General features: G+C 49.5%; 1 protein-coding gene across 3 annotated transcripts in view; it reads left to right on the top strand.

Moving 5' to 3' along the window:
- Nucleotides 1-20988, top strand: part of ZBTB7C (zinc finger and BTB domain containing 7C) — a 151071-nt gene that overhangs the window by 10206 nt on the left and 119877 nt on the right. Inside the window, exon 1 of one of the 3 annotated variants that reach the window (XM_048292685.1) lies at nt 10115-10258. The exons of the other annotated variants lie outside the window; for them this stretch is intronic. The gene's annotated coding sequence lies outside the window, so the exon portion shown is untranslated. Of the gene's footprint in view, nt 1-10114; nt 10259-20988 lie in introns of those variants that run through there. 3 annotated transcript variants of the gene reach the window in all.

Here is a 20988-nt window from a genome sequence, read left to right as displayed (position 1 = left end):
TGGCTCTACTGCATGGTTGGGCTTGGGAAGGGGGCTGTGCTGGTGCTGCCACTGGACGCTGTTTTTTGGAGGGACAGCGGTCAGGTTTTGTTCTTCAGAGCTGGAGGTGCTCGAGATGAGTCTTCAGGGAGGGCGAAAGGAAAGGGTAATCTTCTCAGTCCAGACTGAGCACTGCAGAGCCCCATGAGGGAGGTTTGGAGCCCTCCTTTCTCGGGATTGGATCCATGTGGAAGTGGCAGATCTTCAGTCTTTACTTAGGGTTTACCTCATCAAGATGTACTCGGCAAGGTGACCTTGTGCCGGTGATGTCAGCTGAGACACCTGCACATTTCTGACCCTCTTCTACCCCCAGTTTTTGTTTGCAAAAGGGCTGTAGCTCACTGAGGTTCAGTCACACCTGACAAGGCACCAAAATCCCCAAGCCACGTACTTGCTCCCAGCCCATCCTCCTCTTTGCTGTTGGAGCTGGGGGCAGTGGTGGCATTGCACATTAACCCTACAAAAATGAATTTAATGGGAAAAAGCCAGACCATTTCCATCACCCAACTCACTGTCCAGCTTTGCAAGGCCCACTGTCCTCCAGCTGGTATTAAACTAAAGATGGGGGTGAGGAGCTGGTTTCTTTTTTATTATTTTAACTTTAAAGTTTGGAAATCGTTATTTGAAAGAGGAATAAAAGGGGGAGCTCTGGGTTTTCCTTAAAGAGGAAAAAGCTCTGACATGCAGAAGAAGAAAAACACGACCTGGATGTGTCTGCTGCAATTGATAATATGGGGTTTTTTTTTTGTTGTTTACAGCTTCTATCACTGAGGGCCCCAGCCAGCTCGGGGGTGGACAGAGGGTTTTATAGCTGATGTAGTCAGAGAAGCCCTGGTATCTGTTGAGTGAGAGCTGGGCTGAAGGGGTGCTGTGATGATTGGTACCAGCTGAAGGTGCTGAACCTCACGGGCAGGGACACCTTCCACTGTCCCAGCCTGCTCCAAGCCCCCTCCAACCTGGCCTTGGACATTGCCAGGGATCCAGGGGCAGCCACAGCTGCTCTGGGCACCCTGTGCCAGGGCCTGCCCACCCTCACAGGGAAGAATTTCTTCCTAGTATTGACCTTTCAAAGTGCTCAAGTGATGCAGGGGGAGAACTTGTGTCTGTGGAGAGTTGTTTAGTTGGGGTTCTTCTGGGGTTTTGTTTTTAGTGAGATACACCATCACTGTGGGTATGTACAATAGAGATTTTGGTTCCTTTCAGGGCAGGCTTCTTAATTTATACGAAAATGGCATTTGTGCCTTGCTCGTTTTCATTATGCTTGAAGTGAGGAGTGAGAGGTGGCCCAGATACAGAGAGAGTTTTGTCTGAGGATTAAAGTGTCAGTTCTGGTCCTTTTACAAGGGAGGATAATGGGTGAGATACCAAAACACCGGGGAAAAAGAGAGAGATTGAAGAAAACATGTGATATGGTGGGGTGGGGCTTCAGAGGGTGGTTGGCCATTTGGGAGATAGTTCACGAGCCGCGGGTGAAGGATCTGATCCAAGGACAAGCCTCAGTTGTGGGGAGGGAGGAGACAAGCCATTGGGGATGGGATTACCCCAGTGATGGACTCTGGTGGGGGAGCGTGAGATGAGAGAGTGCGGGTTTGGAAAACACCCACTTTTTGAGCTTAACTTTGGAAAAACAAGGCCGAAAAGCTTTTAAGTCTTAATTTTTCCAGAGAGTGCAGCCAGGATGCTGCTGGAGTCACAGTCCTTTGGGAGGTGGGGATTGGGGGAGGCCACCAGTGTGGGCACCTTGGCTGGCGTGTGCTTGGTGTCACCTTGCACACAGGCAGGGCTGGGGGACACTGCCTGTCACCCCCTGCCCGTGGCATTTCCCTGGCAGTGGAGTGGGGTGTTCCTGCACCCGGGCTCTGCTGCCCAGCCAGACCCAGCAATGGGTGGCCTTGTGGCCGTGATTCCTAACTAAAAAGCAGGGAGAAACCTGAGGAGCATGAAAGTATAAGCCCAGCGCTAAAGTGAACCAGATGCTGCTCAGATCACGATGCCCCACGGTTCAGTGGAGCGAGGATGAGGAGGCAATCACCTGTAGCCTGCCTGGGGGTGGCAGAGAGGCGAGGGGAGGGAGAACACAAGGCAGAATAATCCCTTTTTGGTTTTCCTTTTTCCTCTGGAGTGTTTTGGTCTCGCCCCTGGACAAAAGCAGGATAGTGTGGTGTGTCATTTCCTCCCCGGCAGCCATTCAGCCTGGCACCGTGTGGGCTCTGCCACCCCCTCCCCTGCCCCAGGCACAGATTGCTCCTTGTTCCAGTTGTCTGTACCACCCAGGGCTTCCTTTCCAAGTTTTCTCGCACCCTTTTATAGCTGCGCAGAAGAAAGCTTTAAAGCTACACAAAGGGGGAACCGAGCAGGCAGGAGGGATATCTTTAATACCCAGGCGTGTCTCTCCGCAGAGCCGCAGTGGTGGAGAAAGGCTGGGTGAGCTCTGGCCATGCCCTGCATGAAGAACAGGTTCAGCCCTTGTCTCATAGCCAGGAGGGCAGCTGGTCATGTGTGCTGTGTGTCCGTGAGTCTTCAAATGTGAAACCAGCTGTGTTTTCAGATCCCAGACCAGGCACAGCGACAGGCTGGGAGGACCAGGTCCTGAGTGGGATGCATCCGAGCTGGGGAGCATTGGATGCCCTTGCTGAAGACCTGGGTGGGTGCAGTGGCCCTGATGCCGTTGGTGAAAGCATCAACTACAGTTGTGTCTCGTACATTTTGGGGATGAGGGAGAAGACCAGCTTTCCTGGTCTGGGCACAGAATGAGCATTAAACTGTCCTGCTTTCTGCTTCTCTTGTTTCTCTTGATCAGCAGCTCATTTCACCAAGGACCCGTCCCAGAGGCAGGACCTTTTGCCCTCACCAGTTTGCTTAGGTGGCAATCAAACAAATGACCTGGAGGCAAGCAGCAATTCATTACAGCCCTCACTTAACATGCAATAAAATGTGCTGTATACCTTGTCCTCTGATCAATAAGTTGTATATTATATGCGAGTCAATGTGTTTACATCACAGGGAGGCTTCTCGCTGCCTCCTTTCTGCTGGACTCTCTTGGCCTGGGATGATGGATCGACGCTGGGATGATGGGGAGGGATATTGTTAAACAGTAATTGGTTACTGAATTATTTAGCTGCACAATCCCTGTAGCAGCAACACTGCCATTCAGCGCTTGACTTGCAAGTGTCTCAGCTGAGGAACAAATACAGGGCCCTGCAAACTCAATGGAGCCTGAGGCAGAATAATTCTGTAAGACTGTGCTTTAAAGTAGAGGTTTACAGTTATATTGACAATGATAGCGTTATGCAGTGGGAAGTGCATGCTAATCGTTTACGGGCTGCAGCCTTTTAATTTGTAAACTGAATTCTGCTGCTTTCGTAAGGAAAATGTGATGCTGATCCATTGCAGGTTCCCCAAATTAAAGGTGAGAATCTCCCTGCGCCTTCTGACCCCAGCAGTGTTTGCTGCAGGTGCAGCTGAGTTGTATCTCTTGGGCTCCTGGTCTGGGCCCCTACAAGAAATGGGCTAATTCACGAAGCAGCCTGACTTGGCAGGCAGCAAACCCAACCCAAAACACATGTTACACTCCTCAAACCTTGTTTCAGTGGTGTGCATGTGGTTGGAGACCACCAGCCCATTCCACACCTGGTTCCAGGCCAGGCTCTCCTTGCACTAACCTGCAGCAGAACCTCACCACACACGATTCCCTCCTCAATTTTCAGGTTGGCAGTTGCTGAAAGTCCTTTACCTTTGAGGTGCACTGAGAAGACCTTTCAGCAGATTCTGCTCCAGCACAAAAGCTGCTCTTGATTTGTTTCCCTGCATGTTGCAGGCAGCAGAGTCAGGAAGGAGGCATTGCACGCTGGTACCTCTTCGTACCAGCTCCCCTGTGAGTGCAGCTCTTCACTTGGAGCTGTTCCAGTTCCTCCCCTGCCAGGCAGTTCCTTTTGTCCCTTTGGTGTCTTGTGTGTGTAGGAGTATGTAAGAACTATCTGGTGACTTTTCAGGGTTTGCTTTGAATCGGTCTGAGATCTGGTGGCTTAAACTAATTTCTTCCTTGTAGGTGCTGCCTGTGTTCTCAGTGTGGATGGCAAGACCCTGATTCGATGCTCTTCTCTTTTAACTAAAAGCCCAAAGCTTTTATTTTGCTCCTGTGGATGGATGACAAGCTGGGAGGGGTGGGGGGACAGAGGTGCTGGCTGTTTGTGGGGGCTTATTCACAAGCTGGTTGTCCCAGCAGTGCCTGGGGTTTGCCATGGGATGGGGTGTTCCCTCACCACTTCATTATTTGAGTTAATTTGGCACTAAGGAATAGGAGGTTCCCCTAATTCAGGAGTGAGGAATGTCATCCACGACACATGCCAGAGCAGCAGAGGGTCTCCACGAGCATCACCAGGGACCAGCAGCTAAAACTTTCCCACCCATCACGTAGGCAAGGCCACTGGTTGATGCTCTGTTGACTTTCCCAATTTGGTTATTGCTATTAATTTTACTAACTTGCCCCAGTGCCTGGCAGATCCAGCATGGGGGCAGGGCTCTGCTTTGCTGCACAGGGCATAAATATTCTGCTCAAAAGTCCCAAATGTCCCCATCCAGTCCCACAGCAGGAGGTTTGATGCTCACCAGTCCAGCTCAGCTTTGTTTTTCCTCCCCTTCTTGCAATTCTTGTAATGCCGCATAACCAAGAGCAGGATCCAACCCTGTGATTCAGACCTTCCCAGAGATACATCTTGGGTAAGATTAATCTCCCTAATGGAAGTTGGGCTGGTGACAGCTGTGACTTTCAAACCCTGGTCCCAAATAAACCAAGGAGATCTGGGAGGCTTGTAACTTTCAGAGCAAGTGAGGTATAAAGCTAAATAGTTATAATTATCTTCAAAGCATGAAACAGTCCAAGCAAAACCAGTTCAAGTAAAAAAAAAAAAAAAAAAGAAGAAAAAAATTCCTCCCTAGACTTGTGTTAAAAATGAGTTGATTTTTGTGTCAAATTAGCTGTGCCTTTAATATAAAGAAGATATTTTTAAAATTCTGAATTGTAATGGGTAACTCATAATGAAGTTCTCCCTTGCCTTGGAGTAGTGTGGTTCTGTCACTGGAGGGAGCTGCCTGAAGCTGGTATGTTGGGAAACAGGGTTATTATTGTGTAAAGCAGCGTGAGGTCACTTAATTAAACACAGCCAGGGCTTCGTGGGTCTCTGAAGACAGCAGTGGAGTGGTAGCTGAGGCAGAGGGGGTGGCAGGGCTGGTGCAGGGGATGGGGAGAGAGCCTTTGGCACGGACTCTGTAGACCTGTACATGACCTACCTCGTAGCTGATGGAATCGAGCACGGATGGATGGATGGAGAGCTTGGGATGACCATAGGGGAGCTTTAAACTTTGCCCACCTCCCTGTATGGGTTTTTTGGGGTGCTGCATGGACTCTGTGCATGCACCCCAAGCCTGGAGGATCTGGCTGGTGCTTTCCAGGCACCATCCAGCAGCTCTGGCTGTGCAGCCCCACTGTCTCCTTCCTGCACGGAAATGCCGGGTGAGTTTCTTCCGAAACAAACTCCACGTTGGCAAGGCAGCCCCGTCTCTGTTCCATGCATCCTTGCTTTCAGCGTGGGGCTGGAGCTTGCATCCCGGGAAAATAATACATCTCCAGGAGGCCAAGACAAACAGTGTCTGCCTGCTTTTTTTACGACCTCTTGTTGCTCCTCCCAGCCATCGCCACTATTCCCTTAATAAGGGACTTTTTGATCTCCAGAGGGAACTTCCTCACTTCTCAGGGTTAAAACCAAGGTGGCTGGCGAAGGGAAGGCCTGGAGAAACAAGGGACTCCTGCTCTCTGCAGCCCTTTGCATGGCAATGTTGTGACTTAGAACCTCATTCTGGTTCAGAACTGGGGATGATGATCAGGTTTTTAACTGCCAGAGGGCAGGGTTAGATGGAATATTGGGAAGAAGTTCTTCCCTGTGAGGCCCTGGCACAGGGTGCCCAGAGCAGCTGTGGCTGCCCCTGGATCCTTGGCAGTGTCCAAGGCCAGGTTGGACAGGTCTTGGAGCAGGCTGGGATAGTGGAAGGTGTCCCTGTCCATGGTTGAGATGGTCTGTAAGGTCCCTTCCAACCCAAACCATTCTGTGGTCCTGTGGAAAAGACTGTTAGGTTTTAGTGGAAAATGCAAACAGTGCTTTCTGATGAGGGGTGAGATGCTCCAGGTGCCAGCCGTCTCCCCCAGGACTAACCCAGCAGCATGTCTCATCCTGGTGACTTCAAGCACAGACGATGGCCCCAAAACCCCCAGGGCCCTGTGAAAACCCTACCAGGAACATTGGGTAGATGCAAATGATTCAGCCCAAATCTTGGGACTGCAACATCAATATTCTACTTGAAGCCCCAACTCCTGGTATCAGATGCTGGCGTGGGCTGTCCACCTTGGTCAGTGGACTGAAGGGGAGAGCAGGATGCACTTCTATCTCATGGTTTGGAGTAGAAGCTCAGAATCTTGTCTGCCATTCAGACTTAGAGGCAAAGAAGTAATTTGTTTAAGCCATGGGAATTTTTTTCATTTGGAAACTGCCAGGGGGGTTTTGAACCTCCAGGGCTTGCAGTTCCAAGTGTGACAATTAAAAGTTTGGGGGTATTTAGTGAACTCTGCATAGCTGTTTTTCCTCTTTCATAGCTCCATCATACCTTCTAATTAATTCCCTTTAATTGCTTTTAATTTCCTTTCCTCCTTATTTCTCCTTCCGTATAACTAGTGCTGTCATCCTTTTAGTTTGCCTTTCATGTTGGAGACTCTCTATTTGATTTCGTTTCATCCATGTTGTGTCTTGCAGCTATTTCATTCCTGGAAAGCTCCAGCTCCAGAGATAAAATCTAAGTGGATTCAGAGAACCTGAAAGGATCTCATGCTTCATGGCTTTCCCTTCAGTAATATGGGAGATAAACAGGACGTAATAAAGGATCCGTCCTCCTTGGAAAAGGGCCATTTCCCATCACCTGTATTTTTGTGGTACCGTCATGCCAGGGATGCTCTTAGTCACTGGTGACAAGATGAAGAGCCTGCTGGTCCCTGGTGCTGGCGGGTGTCTGAGGCTGGAATGGGCCCCTAGGATGACACACTGTCTCACTGCGTTTTGATTTACCACCGCTGCTCTGCCCAGCAGCATTCCCACTGCTGGGACAGCTAGCACATGGCCTGGCAGCCTGCTGGCAGCCCTGGTCGCTGCCTGGACGGAGGGGACACAGGGAGGGTGGCAGCGTGCTGGTTTTGGCCAGATAAGGTCAAATTATTAAAATCTTGACATTTAACTCCGAGTGCTTTTGGTTTTAATGTGCACCAAGGGCACTGTGTGTTTTGACTGAGGTACTTTCCAGCCCAGTCAAAAATAAAAAAATAAAAGCAAGCAAAACCTCTTTTGTACACTGAGAGGAGTCCTAAGGGGTTGGATGGATGGGTGACTATCAGCAGAGCTCCATGGAATTTGGTCAGTATTCACCATCTGAAGAGCTGGCTGAGGGGTGGGAATCTTAGATCAAAGTTTTCTGCACCTTCTTGAATGGGGATCAAATTGCTTTGTCTAATCTAGTGGTTTTTTCCTGCTGCTTCTCCATTCATAGTGGTATTTTAACATGGCCTGCCCTGATGTTTTTCACCCAAAAGAGCTAAGTGGGGGCTTCCTCTCTTTCTTTTCCTTGGAAAAAATGACCAGCAGCATCTAGTTCTGTCCGGAGTTGGCCCAGTTGCCTGCTTTATGTTGTAATGCTGGTAAAACCCTGGAGGAGTTAACACTGGGATCACGAGGAATGTGGCTGGAAGTCAGCTGGGGACTTTGGTGGTGAGGAAAGTTCCAGTGCTCTGTCTGGGGAGTAGAAGGTAGCATGGAGCAGCAAGGGCTGTCCCAGCTGCTGTGAGCTGGGGACACACACCTCTGCTAGGGTTGAGGCAGTTCTTTAGAGTCTGGCGAAGAAACTTTGGGCTAATGAGGCTGCTGGAAGGAAAGAAACAGCTGAATTTATGTGGAAATTGATAGCAGAGGAAGCTGTGGGAGGAATGTGATCCCAGGACTTTGAGGTGCCAAGAAGAGCAGTGCTAGAGAAAAACACAACTTCTGCCACCAAAAAGACTGACTCACACTGCCTTGGAAGTTGGTTATGGATTATTATTATTATTATTATTATTATTGTTATTATTATTCTACTGGCAGTGTGAATAGAAGTAGTAGCAATTTAGCCTTGGAGCGTCCCCAGGCAGCCCTCCCTGAGTCAGTAGCGTGTTCTTGTGAGTGTCTGTCATGGTGAGCTGGTGCAGCAGAAGGGGTGGGAGATGTTCAGGGCTGGTCAGGGAGCTGTAGGGTCTGGTTCTGCAGCTCCTAGCAGCCTGAAATCCACTTTTAGGGGGATGCAGCACAAATGAGGTCTTAGTGAAGTATCCCTCTTAGACAGGGGAGAAGTCCCACAGCTCTCTGCTCTGTCCAGGTGGGACCAAGCTATGGGCAGGAGCTGGTGGCCTCCAGGCTAGCCCTGGGGCTGTCCCTGCAGTCTGGGAGCCCAGGACCAAGGTGGCTCTGGGCCAGGCAGTCACCAAGATGCACTATTTTGCAATAAACTGATCTGAGCACTTGGTGCCTTTGCATTTGAGGGTGAATCATCCTGGTGAGAACTGAGAGTGAGCAATCTCTGGAGATGGCAGTGGGGCAGGTTGCTGGCAGCCCCAGGGTGGGTGGCACTTATGGGGGAGCCTTCTTGTCCCCATCCTGTCTGGGCACGTCCTTGTGGCTGAATCTGGGGCTGAGGGAGAGCAGCTGGCTGCGGACTTGACCCCTGGTCCCAAAAGCAGCGTGTTCCTCTCGGATCTTTGGTGGCATTAGGGAATCATAGAATAGTTTGGGTTGGAAGATCATCTACTCCAACCGCCTGCGTTGAGGAGGGATGTCTTCAAATAGACCAGGTTGCTCAGAGCCCCACGCAGCCTGACCGTGAACACTTCCAGGGATGGGGCAGCCACAACTTCTCTGGGCAGCTGAGGCCTCACCACCCTCAGTGTAAAAATTCCATCCTTCTGGACAGAGGGGACTAAACCTACACAGCAGGTATAGCAAGAGGTAGTCTAAACCTACGTTCTCTAAATTTAATATCGTTACTGCAATAGGCCCTGCTAAAAGCTTTGTCCCCATCTTTCTTAGAAACCCTTTTTAGGCACTGGCAGGAGCCCTCAGGTCTCCCTGGAGCCTTCTCTTGTGCAGCTGAACACCCCCAGCTGTCCCAGGCTGGCTGCAGAGCAGAGGGGCTCCAGCCCTGGAGCATCTCCGTGGCTTCCTCCAGCAGGTCCGAGCTGCAGGAGTTGGAGATCCTTCTCTGAGATGTGATGGGGAGCTGCCTGTCTCCTCTTTGGCATAAAAAGCCACTGTAAGAAAGTCTTGGGGAGCCAGCCTTGGGCTACTGCCCCACCCTGGGAGCTTGGCAGACCCTGCATTCCCCCGAGTGAGACAGGATGCTTTATTTCCTCGGCAGCCGGGCTCTCGGCCGAGCATCCCTCGGCGCTGTGCTCCCGACTCTTCCCGCTCCCATCTTAATAACTGTAAAGATCGGGGTTGCCAAGGTCTTCCCGTTGCTATAGTGAGATTAGATAGGGCAGAGCGCTGCATTCCCTCTGCTGAGGGGAGAAATCACTCCCATGCCTTCGCTGGGCTTCACCAGCCAGGTTTTTTTTTTCATCCACCAGCAGCTACTAATTGCACCTGAAAGACATGCCACGTATTTCACTGCAATTAATATTTCATAGCTTAAAAAATAAATTAAAAAAAAAAAATTAATTATTGAGGCATTTTCTCCTGGAACCAACTTAAAGAGACTCTCTGGCTGAAACGAGTTTACAGCGCTAAACTGTGAAGTTAAAATATTTGTCTTCATAAACACGTCACTCGAGCCGTGCTATTCCTTGCAGGGTCATTAGCAAGAGGCACGTTAGTCCAATCAGGAGGTGCCTGGGAGACAGAGATTTGCCTTTTGCTTCTGGGCGGGGTTAGGAGATGATTTATTAAACGAATTTGAGAGCTGTGAGTCTGGCCAGACCTCTGAGTCAAACTGCTGTAGGGAAAAAAAAAAATCCCACCAGCCAGAGCTTTTGCAGGCAGAAGATGGGGTGCAGTCATTTCGATGCGGTTGGTTGTTTGCCGATGTGGAGGTGTCCTCCCCAAAAACTCCCGAGGACGTACGGCAACTGATCCAGGGAGCCGTCATATTGCAGGAGGTAGTTTGCATTTTAATTTTCTTAGGTTTAATTTTCGTTTTCTCAGGTTTTATTTTCACTTTCTCAGTTTTTGTTTTAATTTCCTTGGTGCACCTGCAGGGCTTGGGTGGGTTTATGTAAGAATTCAGGTGAGATATCCCTGAGTGTGGGAGCGCACAGCTTGGGGCATGGCACGTTGTCGTGCCCCTCCACTTCCTCTTTTGGGTATAAAATGTTGGTTTTGAGGCCATAAAGTTTAACCCCTATAACCCAGTATCAGACTGGAGAGTTGTGTCTGTGATCTGCTCTGTGTGTGGGGAGGGGATGGAGGGTTTAGGTAATAGTGTGGTTTTTGGACTTGAGGTTGTATTTTGTGCATTTTGAGTGCTGGCATGCTGGGACATGGAGTGAGGTGAATGGCACGGGCCTTTTGGAGGTGTTGCTGCGTGATGCACTTCCCAAAACTGGTATATTTTCTGAGGAGCCAGAGGTGTTTGTGTCTATAAATCCCTCTGCTCCTGAGAGTGTGAGGAACATGCAAGGGAAGAGCTCGTGGTGGCCCCATATCCTGGGAGAAGGTCCTTGGCTGGTGATGGTGGCAGAGCCTGGTGAAGGTTACTCAAACTGTAGATCTGTCACTGGGTTTTTCCCCTCTGAAATCCCCTTCTACTGCTTGGTTCCCCATCAATTATTTATACAACCCACACAGGCAATGCCACAGGGTCTGACCAAGAGCATTCCAGGGTCTTGCACCCCAGCCACCGGATGGGACTCACCCCTTGCTGCAGCTTGGGTAGGTGGGAGAGGGGCTGAAGAAGTGTGTGATACCTGCCAGGTGGCACAGCTTCAGAACAGAGAAAGGCAAAGAGCAAGAGATGCTGCTGGTGGTGTGGGAAGGCTCTTGTTTCCCCTCCTCTGAGCAGAGAGGTGCAGCCTCAGCAAGGGCTGAGATACATCAGTCTTCCTCCCCAACAGCAAACCTCGACTTTGAGTGAAATTTTTTGAAAACTGATCTCCTGAGCAGCACTTAGAGCTGTCTGTGCAAAGAGGACTGTTGTTAGAGGTCCTGTGCTCTGTAGGAAACCAGTTCTTGCAGACATCTTCCAGTAGGTCCCAGTTTGTGCCATGTGCCCTCCTCTCTCCCCCTCGCTGTCTGCTGACCTTCCCCAGATGTGCTGAGTCTCACAGCCCGAGGTGTTTATCAGGTGGGCTTTCCCTTTGTTGGCAGATTTGCAGTAGCAAACACCACTTGATGTGACTGTCTGGTCTGCTCTGCTTCAGCAACCTCAAATCTTGATTCTTCCCTTGCTCCCACCACCCGTATTGGCTCAAGGTTGGATTGGGAAGCACCCAGTGCTCTCCAGGTGCTCTGTTTGCATGTTTTTTGGTAGCTCTGTTACGATTTCACCTGATCCTCTTCCAGCAGTGATGGCATGGGCTGTGCTCAGCACTGATCATTTGAAGGAGGTGTATTCAAAGGCTACACCCTGGTGGTAAATGCTGGGCTCTGTGCAGTTCAGTCAGGGCTGATACTTCTGTGATCGTGGAGAAGCCTCCTTCCAGAGAAACCCAGATCTTTTGGCTGCAGCAGGGCCTAACCACCATTTCTGGGGAGTTTTATTGGCTGCCCTTTTCCAGCAGAGGGTTCCTGCTGCTGGAGCTTGGGTTGCAGCTGCCACAACGAGCATCCTTGGTTCACAGGAACCTTTTGAAGGAGCTTCTGCCTCACCATGGTGTGGCCAAGTGTGACCTGGTTGCTGGTGTCCCAGATAGGTGGACCTGGATGATTTCTGGTCTCAGTCCTGTGCATTTTTGATATAAAACAGAGGAGAGAGTCCCTGGTATGTGCTCCCAGTTTGGCTTCTGTGCCAGTGGAGTTGTGACTCTGCATGTGGAAGGGACCTGGTAGAACCTTGGCCCTGGATTGAAACCCACCTGTGGGTATCCAGGTGAGGAAGTCTCCTTCTGGAAAGCCACATTGCCCTTGGTGGAGTGAATTCATTATAGTTTTAGGGCAAAGAGTGTTTTGGGATTATGTAAAACTTGCTGTAAGATGCTCTCAGTGGTTTCCAGGGATGTCTAAAACTTACTGGGATTTTTAGGGAAGGACCAAGAGTGCAGGAAGGGAGAGATCAGAGTGGCCTGGGGAAGAATACATGAGGGAAAATAATGGGAAAAGCAGAATAAAAGCAGCTTCCCTTCATGTGGGGATAAGGAGGGGTCACAGGTGGGATGAGGGCTGGATCTTGATGTCTGAGGGTGTGTGCTGGAGGCTGGATAGCAGGAAGGTATCTGGGATGATGATGATGAGGTTGATAGTGGATTGGTAGGGGGAGTGGGAAGGAAAGTAGCAGCAACAGGCTGCAAGGGAGCAGCTCCATAGAGTGCTGTGAAACCACCACAGACTTTTGAGTGTGGGGTGTGTCATATCTGGAAAAGTGAGTGGTGCTGATAAACTATTCAACTGACTTTTTCCATACTCTCTGAGAGAGGGGTGTGTGTGAGCAACATGCTCAGACCCTCATCCAGGCTGAGGAGCAGCAGATGCCGACGAGCAGGTAGGTACCAGCCACAGTGAAACCATCTGTGTGTGACTGCTGCGTGGGGAATATGGGGAAAAAACTGGGAGCAGAGAGGAGGTGGGGGGCCTTTGGGGTGTTACAGGGCACTTGGAGCTGCTCTGTGGGTTTTGGGGTGTCCAGTTTTCTGGCACTGTGGCCGGCGCTGCCAGCTGTGGTGCTCATCTCCTGCTCCCCCTGCCGTGCCAGAGGACATGCATTATGCATGGCCACTAAAACTCTCACCCTGTTGCTTCTGATTACAGGGAAATTACGGGTTACTGGGCCAGACTGTGCAGCCGGTGACGTCTGTGGGGCTTTGAAGCCCCGAGCAGAATTCGGTCAATGATGCATTGCTAAGTGCAGGTGCTCGGCAGCAGCCTGACCTCAGCCCTGGAGCTCTTCGTTATCCCAAGCCTGGATTTCACAGGGAGTTTGCAAGCCCTGGGACTTGCCTCAAATCGTTTGGGTTTTTTTTTTTTTTTTTTTTTTTTTTTTTTTTTTTTTTTTTTTTTTTCTTTTAAGTCCTGCAAAGCTTTGGCAAGGCATCTGTTCTGGGTGCTGCTTCCCGTGACTCAGAGGGTAAATAGCAGTTGCTGTGCTCACCTGGTTTTCTTGCTAAAAATGAACGGGGAGCAGTTCAGAGGCTTGTTTCCTGCTTGTTTCCTTCTATTTCAGGCGAGTTCATCTCTGATTATGGGCTGTCAAACCTCAGAAACTCCTAGCCGCCTGTCCGCTCTCTAGTTTTTTATTTCATTTTAAATGGAACAGAAAAGGAATGCAGCTCTCTTTCAGTGGAAAGTCATGAATACTTCTAGGAGCCAGGTGGATTTTGCGGGTGTCCTGGTGTACAACAGATGAGGATGCATGCCTGGGTAGAGGTGCAAGCATGGGGAGCAGCCTAGTTTTTTGGCAGTGGACAGTAAGTACTGAGAAGCTTTATCATGAGCACATCAAAATATTTACATCCAGCTCCACAGATTTCCCTTGGGCCATTTGTTGTGTTGTGACATGTTACACTGGGAATGTCATGAAGAGGAGGGCTGTCTTTCTCTGCTACATTTAAGACCTACCAAACTGTAATCATGGCCATTATTTCAAGGCTGTTTCCCGTTTTGTGGTGCCCAAGTGGGAAGGCAGAAGGAATGAGCTGAGCAATGAAGGCGTTGGTGTGGATTTGCATCCTGGCAGGGCTGTGCTCGGTGTTGGAGGAGATGGGGAGGTGCTGGTGTGAGTCTGGGAGGAGATCGCTGCCCAGTCTGTGCTCTCACAATTGCAAAGGTGCACACAAGCACCACTGCACGCACTTTTTTAGTCGTGTTGGACCGCTGCCCCAGCACACAGACCACGATGTGTCCCTCTGCCACATGCTGGAGCTTGCTGAGATCCCCTTGGCTTGCAGGGGACTGGGGTAAGATGGAGCATCTCTGCCATGGGAAAAGACTGGGAGAGCTAGGAGTGTTCAGTCTCTCTCCAGGGAGACCTTAAGAGGCCCTTCCAGTGCCTGAAGGGTCTGCATGAAAGATGGGGACAGAGTCCTTAGCAGGGCAGGTGCAGTAGGACAAGGGGGGGTAACAGTTTTAAACTAGAAGAGGGTCTGTTGAAAGTAGACATAAAGGTGAAGGTTTTTACAATGAGGCTGGTGAAACACTGGCACAGGTTACCCGGCGAGGTAATGCATGCTCCATCCCTGGAAGCATTCAAGGCCAGATTGAGTGGGGCTCTGAGCAACAAGATCTAGTTGAAGATGTCTCTGTTCATGACAGGGGGGTGAATTAGTTGACCTTTAAATCCACTTCCAACTCTAACTTGTCTCTGATTCCACCCGGATCCTGGCATCAGTCAGCTCTTACCTGCAGCTGGGAATGCTGCTGATCTCCACACTTGCTGCAGAACAGGTAACTACAGACAGGTCAGCTTGTAGGAGGAAGTAAGGTGAGGACAAGCAGCAAAAAGCTGATGTTGAGGGCTGTAATTCATCCCAGGAGGTGAGGGTTCCCTGAGGGGACACTGGGGTGTTGCCCTCCTTTGGCCACTACCTGCCTGTGTGACCACAACAGGTCACTCCAGGTTTTGTGTTTCCACTGCCTTGCTTGTGGAGCTTCTCTCTGATTTTCCAGGGCAGGGATTGGTTTTGATGTTGCAAGTAAAGCAGTAGTAGCTGGCCTAGCATGATAATATGCCCTCTTGGCAAAATCTGTGGACATCTCTGTAGTATGGGCAGGGAATTGTAAGGATACAACATTCAGCCAGTGCCCAAAGCCAGTAGCTGTGGTTCTTCTGATGTCTCCATCCTTAAGGAGGTGGAAGATGTTAAGGTCTGCAGTGAAATGATCCTGACTTGCACTAACTATTTAGGCTTTTAGATAGTTGCCTCATAAAACTTGCAGAAAATACAAAATTCAAAACAACAAATGGCTTGGATTTCCCCCTTCTCCTCAAATACAAGGAGCCCCAAAGTTTTTTACTTTGATCCTTGAAAACTGTATAGAAGGCAGTGATGGATTGGCATGGGTGGGACAATGATCTGGAAGGAAAGAGGTAAAAAAAAGAGGAAGGAGTTTTTGGGCAGTGAAAAGGAGATGGAGAGCCTTAGACTGCTGGTCATCCAGTTAACCTAGCTGTAGCCAAGGAGTGTCCATCTCCATGGAAAGGGCGGTCAGTCATTGGAATAGGCTGCCCAGGGACGTTTGGAGTCCCCATCCCTGGAGGTGTCCAAGGAAGGCCTGGACGTGGCACTCAGTGCTCTGGGCTGGCGTCACAGTGGGCATCAGGCACAGCTTGGACTCCGTGGGCTTGGAGCTCTTTTCCAACCTGAATGATTCTGTGATTCTGTGATCCCACTGGGATGTGGCAGCATCGCTGTGTACGGGGTAGCTGGTGTGAGGTGGGAGTGGCTCCCAAAAGAGAGGACTTGGGGTATGGAATTGTCAGCCAAGGCAGGAGCTGAACGTTGTGCTGGGGTTGATTTTGGCTGATGAGCAAAGGGCAAGGCTTGAGGTCCAGCTGCTCGATGGGTGCGTTGGTGCTTCAGGATAGAGCAGGCTCGGGTTAATGCAAAGTAATTCACGTCTGGAAAGGAGAGTGCTTTTATTCTCCCTTTAAAAAAATCTTCTTCGGGTTCTTCACAATTAATTTCTGCTCAGGTTCCATGCATGACCTTGACCAAGCCACTCTAGGCTGAGATACATGAAATTGATTTTGGTGGGTACCTAAATAAGGGCTGGAATCTCTTGTTTACCTGATCCTCAGCTGCGAAGCCCATGAGTTAATTCCGTGTGGGAGACTCAAGCACATAGGCTTGAGCATTCTTATATGCTAATTGAATTCCTGAGCTCTTTTTTCTAACTGGAGAAGCAGGGACAATACTTTTCTCCCAAGCTCTGGGAGGTTTATGAAGCACCTGGGAACATGGGGCTGAAACAGCGTGGAGCTTTTCAGAAAAATAGAGGGGAACTGGCCAAGATACTCCTTGTGATTGTGATTTGTAAAGCCAGCTGATGCCCGTGATCACAGGCTGCCGAGGGTGGATCTTTCAGGTCTCTGCTGCTCCAGCCCTTTGCTTGTCTGTGGGTGGAGGTGGCTGGAATTTCAGGCCACAAATCCCCAGGAGACCATCTGAGCAAGTTTATTTTGCTGTAGTTTCTTGCTTCTAGTCAAGGGGCCTCCTCCCTTCCCCTTCAAACCCTTCCTTTGCTCTGCGTTTCCTCCTCTGAAATCCTGTTTCTTTCTTCCCGCCAGGATTCCCTCCCTACCAAGAAAATCCAAGTTGCTTATATTAATGTTTGAGATAGATACAACATATGACTGAGGGTCTGGGCACCTCCATTTCAAAATGCCTGCAGTGGCTCTTTGGCTTTTCCAAACAGGTACTGCCTGCAGACACTGGCCAGGAGGAGGCTGGCATCTTGGAGAAGGGTTTTTTGAAGGAGGTGGCTCTGTGCTGGGGTTCAGAGAGTGATTAAATGTGTGCTGGAGATTCTCTTCTGAGGGTTTTCCAAGCCCTTGTTCCCACCTCCACATACCCAGGGAACAGTCCGGAGGAGTACCAGCTCTTGGTTCTCCTCATTTTGCTCTCATTTAGAAAGGTGCAGCTCTGACCGCTGCTGCTGCTGAGAGCATTGCCCCTGCATGGTAATGGAGGAGTAGTCAGGGTTTTTAATCACTTATTCCAAGTGTAATTCCCAGGCTGTTCTGAGTCACGTCAGGAGCTGCAAAACAAGGCACCCCCGTCCCTCGCGCTGGCTGACGATGACATCGGTGAGGAAGAGCACTCCCAGCCCTGCTTGCCATGCCCTGGCTCTGCACACACAGCCTGGGAAAAATGAGGGCCCTGTCTGGTAGGCAAAAGGAATGCGAAGGGTGAAATGGGAGCCAGGGGGTGATTTGCCACGGTGGCAGTGTGTGGCTCTGAAGAGTTGTCTCAGGGTTGTGTTGCAGGTCTGTGGCGTGGTGTAGAGCGCACACTGAAGCACCACGGGACACATGGCAGCCAGAGGAGATGGTGCATCTCGGGAGGAGGCTGTGGTTCAGGAGCTGCCTTCTGCTCCCTGCAACACAGGTTGCTGTTAGGCAGTGCAGAGATGTGGCTGTCAGAGGAGGAGGAAGAGGGATGCAGTGGTGCCTCCCGACACTGCCTGGAGAAGTGGTGGATGCCCCATCCCTGAAAATATTCAAGATCAGTTCAGGCAGGACTCTGAGCTGCATGTAGTTGAAGATGTCCCTGCCCTTGGCAGGGATGTTGGACTAGATGACCTTTAAAGATCCTTTCCAACTCAAAATTCTGTGATTCTGTGATTCCCAGGAGCTCTGTGTTTCCCATAAAGCTGATTTGGGTGAAAGCCAGAGAAACATCAAGCCAGGACTGTGTGTGCCCAGATATGCTCAATGGGGAGAAGCAGTCTCCTAGGAGAAGAATGAGGTTTTTTTGGGAAGGAAACATCCCATCTCCCTCAACCCAGCAGTCTGGGAGAGATTGGGTTTAACAGCTCATTATTGCAGTTGCACTCAGGAGACGCGGCAGTTTTACTTTATTTTGATATTAAAGACATCCTTTAAAGAAGTGTCAGCCCATAGACTGTCACTTTTATAGTTAAAAAATTGTAGCTGCTTGCCTGGGGTGTATTTGAGAACAGCAAGGAAGAGACTGTATTAGATTAATAAGTGAGGGTTTAATTAATTTTCATTATTTGCATAATAGTGTCCTCTAATTAATAGGTAATGGGCAGCCTCTGAATTAATACACGAGTGGGGTCTCCGGTGATGCTGTCAGAGAAGGGTTTTATTGCTGGGAAGTGCAGTTTTGCTTAGTCCTTTTAGTAAATTTAGTAACTGTGAGAGCCAAAGGGTGTCTGTGACAGTGTGTGCTGTGCCTGGGGTGGCAGGGTCTTTTAGGGACAGCACACATCTTCCCTGAATGCATCAGACCTGGAATGCACCCAGGGTTTTGTTCAAGTCTGTAGCTGGCCTACTGTGGGCAGAGGCCAGACAAGAAGCTGTTCTTGTGTTCTATTCTGTCTTTAGTAGCTTGGAAAGTAGTTGCTTGTATCATGGCCACGGTTTTCCTCTCCTTTTTGTTCTTAAAAATCCCTTGTGCGGTCATTTTGGTGTCCCTTCTTCATCTGGTGGGTTTGTTTCTGCTGGTCTACAGGCACGTCAGTGGTTCCTGTCACATATACAGGGGATCTCTGCATCTCTATTTCTCCCTTCTTTTTTATGCTTTGATTGTGACAGTGTTTGTGGTAAGTGGAATGGGATGGCATGGAATGAGTTAAGATACAGAGCTTGGTGTAAAGCAAAACCTGGTATTAAATTTTGGGATGGAAAGGAGATAGAAGATGAGGGGCCAGCCCCTTCTCTGTAGGTGGGTCCTGGCAGTAGGTAGGACTCCAGGCTGAGAGAATGCACGATGCAATCAGCATCCTGAAGAGTTCACCATGTGAGAGGAGACAGGCAGAGGGATGCAGAGGTGGGAGAACACTGGGGAAGCAATGGGGCATAGATCCAGGATAACTATTTCTTTATTTTCCTATCAAACCACCCTAGACCTGTCCCACCTTAATTTTAAAGTATATTTTGCCCCTTGTCAGCCTAGTGATTAAAGCACTCTTCTCCACATCCTGATGTGCACTCAGACACTGGCATGGGCTGCCCAGAGCAGCTGTGGCTGCCCCATTCCTGGGAGCATCCCAGGCCAGGTTGGACAGGGCTTGGAGCACTCTGGGACAGTGGAAGGTGTCCCTGCCCATGGCAGGGGGTGGGATGGGATGAGCTTTAAGGTTCCCTCCAACCCAAAGCAGTCTGTGATGTTATTTCCTGCAGTGATAATCCTGCTGCCTTTAGAGAGATGGGTGTGGGCGTGCCTTTGGCTCTGTGTTGGAATTTGCACCTGCTTGTACCAGCAGGGAGCTGAGACCTTAGAGCTTATTTAGTTTTCTTTCAGTTAATCCACCCCCCATCCTCAAATGAAAGCTTCAGTTATGTACCCAGGGAGTTTTTCCTCTCGTTTTCCACTGAACTCTTGTGAGATGCCATGATCTTTGAGTGATGGTTATAGGCTCTGTCAGAGGAGAAGCATCATTCTGACAGACAGCAGGTATTTTGGAAATAAATGACAAAAAAACCAAAATACAAGACCAGACTGTGGAAGTAAAGAATGTGTATTTTTGTTGCTTCTGTGGTCGTGAACAATCTCTCCTCACCAAAGGCAGCTCTTCAAGAGAGGAAGCACAATTTGGCTAAAATTGCTTGAATGAGGTCATAAAATTATACTCCATGAATGGTCCCGTTATTCACAAAGCACAGTTGTTTGGATGGAAATTGCTGAAGACCTTTCACTGGTACTGTGGGGAAAAGAGAGATTTCGTGAGCCTCCCACGATTTAACTGCTGAGGGGATTAATACTGAAGTAACAGCCAAATACCCTGTTAGAGACCACTTGTACTCTGCTGTACTCCAGGGGCTGTTGCTCCTTGGATGTGACCTTGAGCACAGCTCATCAGATACTGCTTGCGAGAAAGTACATTTGTATTGTACCTTAAATGTCAAAACATGTATCCAGGACCCCCTTTTCCAAAGCCTGGAGCTCTTCCTTGCCATTCCTCCTTCAGTAGAGTCACTGCTCATGCATGGGGTGTTTCTGGATGGGGGATTGGAGGGAGAAATCCCCTCGTGCAGTAGGATGCAGGGGATACTCCACTCACCTGGAATGACAGAGAACTTGTACGTGAGCAAAATAGTTACCAAAATTATCTGCTGTGCCAATCAACAAGGCCAGGGCTTGTTCTTGAAGAGGAAAGTCAAGGAACCTTTGATGCATCTCGCCGTGAAGAGTGCATGTGTGTCAAGTCTTGGATGTGCCACCTCAGTGCACTGGTCCAGTACTCACACACTTGGCGTGCTCCAGAGGATTTCCTTCGTGCACTTGGTTTTCAGCTGGAGGATTCGAGTTGATGAAAAGCCCAGATCTGACTTCATACCAACAGGTTTTTAGTTTGAGAGTCCAGAGAAAAGGTGCAGCCTCCTTAGGAATATTAAACTGCCAGAGGGCAGGTTCAGATTAGAAATTGGGAAGGAATTGCTGTCTGTGAGGGTGGGCAGGCCCTGGCACAGGGTGCCCAGAGCAGCTGTGGCTGCCCTTGGATCCCTGGCAGTGTCCAAGGCCAGGTTGGACAGGGCTTGGAGCAACATGGGACAGTGAGAGATGTCCCTGCCCATGGCAGGGGGTGGAATGGGATGAGCTTTAAGGTCCCTTCCAACACAAATCGTTTTAGGATTCCCAGAAGCCCTGCATTTCTCATAAGATTGCTTTTTAATTTTTTTTGTAGTTCAGCAGATGAAGAGCCAACTTCATTTAATAAGGGATGTTGGCTGAGCTTCAGGGCATGGATTAAATACAGCAGTGTGTGGGGAATGGAGAAAAGGCTGAATGCGAAGAGGCTGGTTGTTCTGTCCCTAATCTCAAAAAAAGCAAGAGGTGAAGGGATCCAGAGAAAGGACAACAGGAGAGAAAAGCAAAATATAGATCTTTCTCTTTATTTTCTTTTCTTCTTTTTTTTTTTTTTTGGTATTGCATTAGTTCTTTTTTCTGCAGGTGTCTTACAAAAGCAGTGTTTTGTCATCTTCTGTATTTCATACCTCCTGTGTCCGTGCCAGGATACCTGCTTTTATATGGTGGACAATGGGAGTGCAGCT

This window comes from Corvus hawaiiensis, chromosome Z (genome assembly GCF_020740725.1).
Source record: "Corvus hawaiiensis isolate bCorHaw1 chromosome Z, bCorHaw1.pri.cur, whole genome shotgun sequence".
Taxonomy (NCBI): Eukaryota; Metazoa; Chordata; class Aves; order Passeriformes; family Corvidae; genus Corvus; species Corvus hawaiiensis.
The sequence above is the reverse complement of the archived record's forward strand: the minus strand, read 5'-3'. Positions and strand labels throughout refer to the sequence as shown.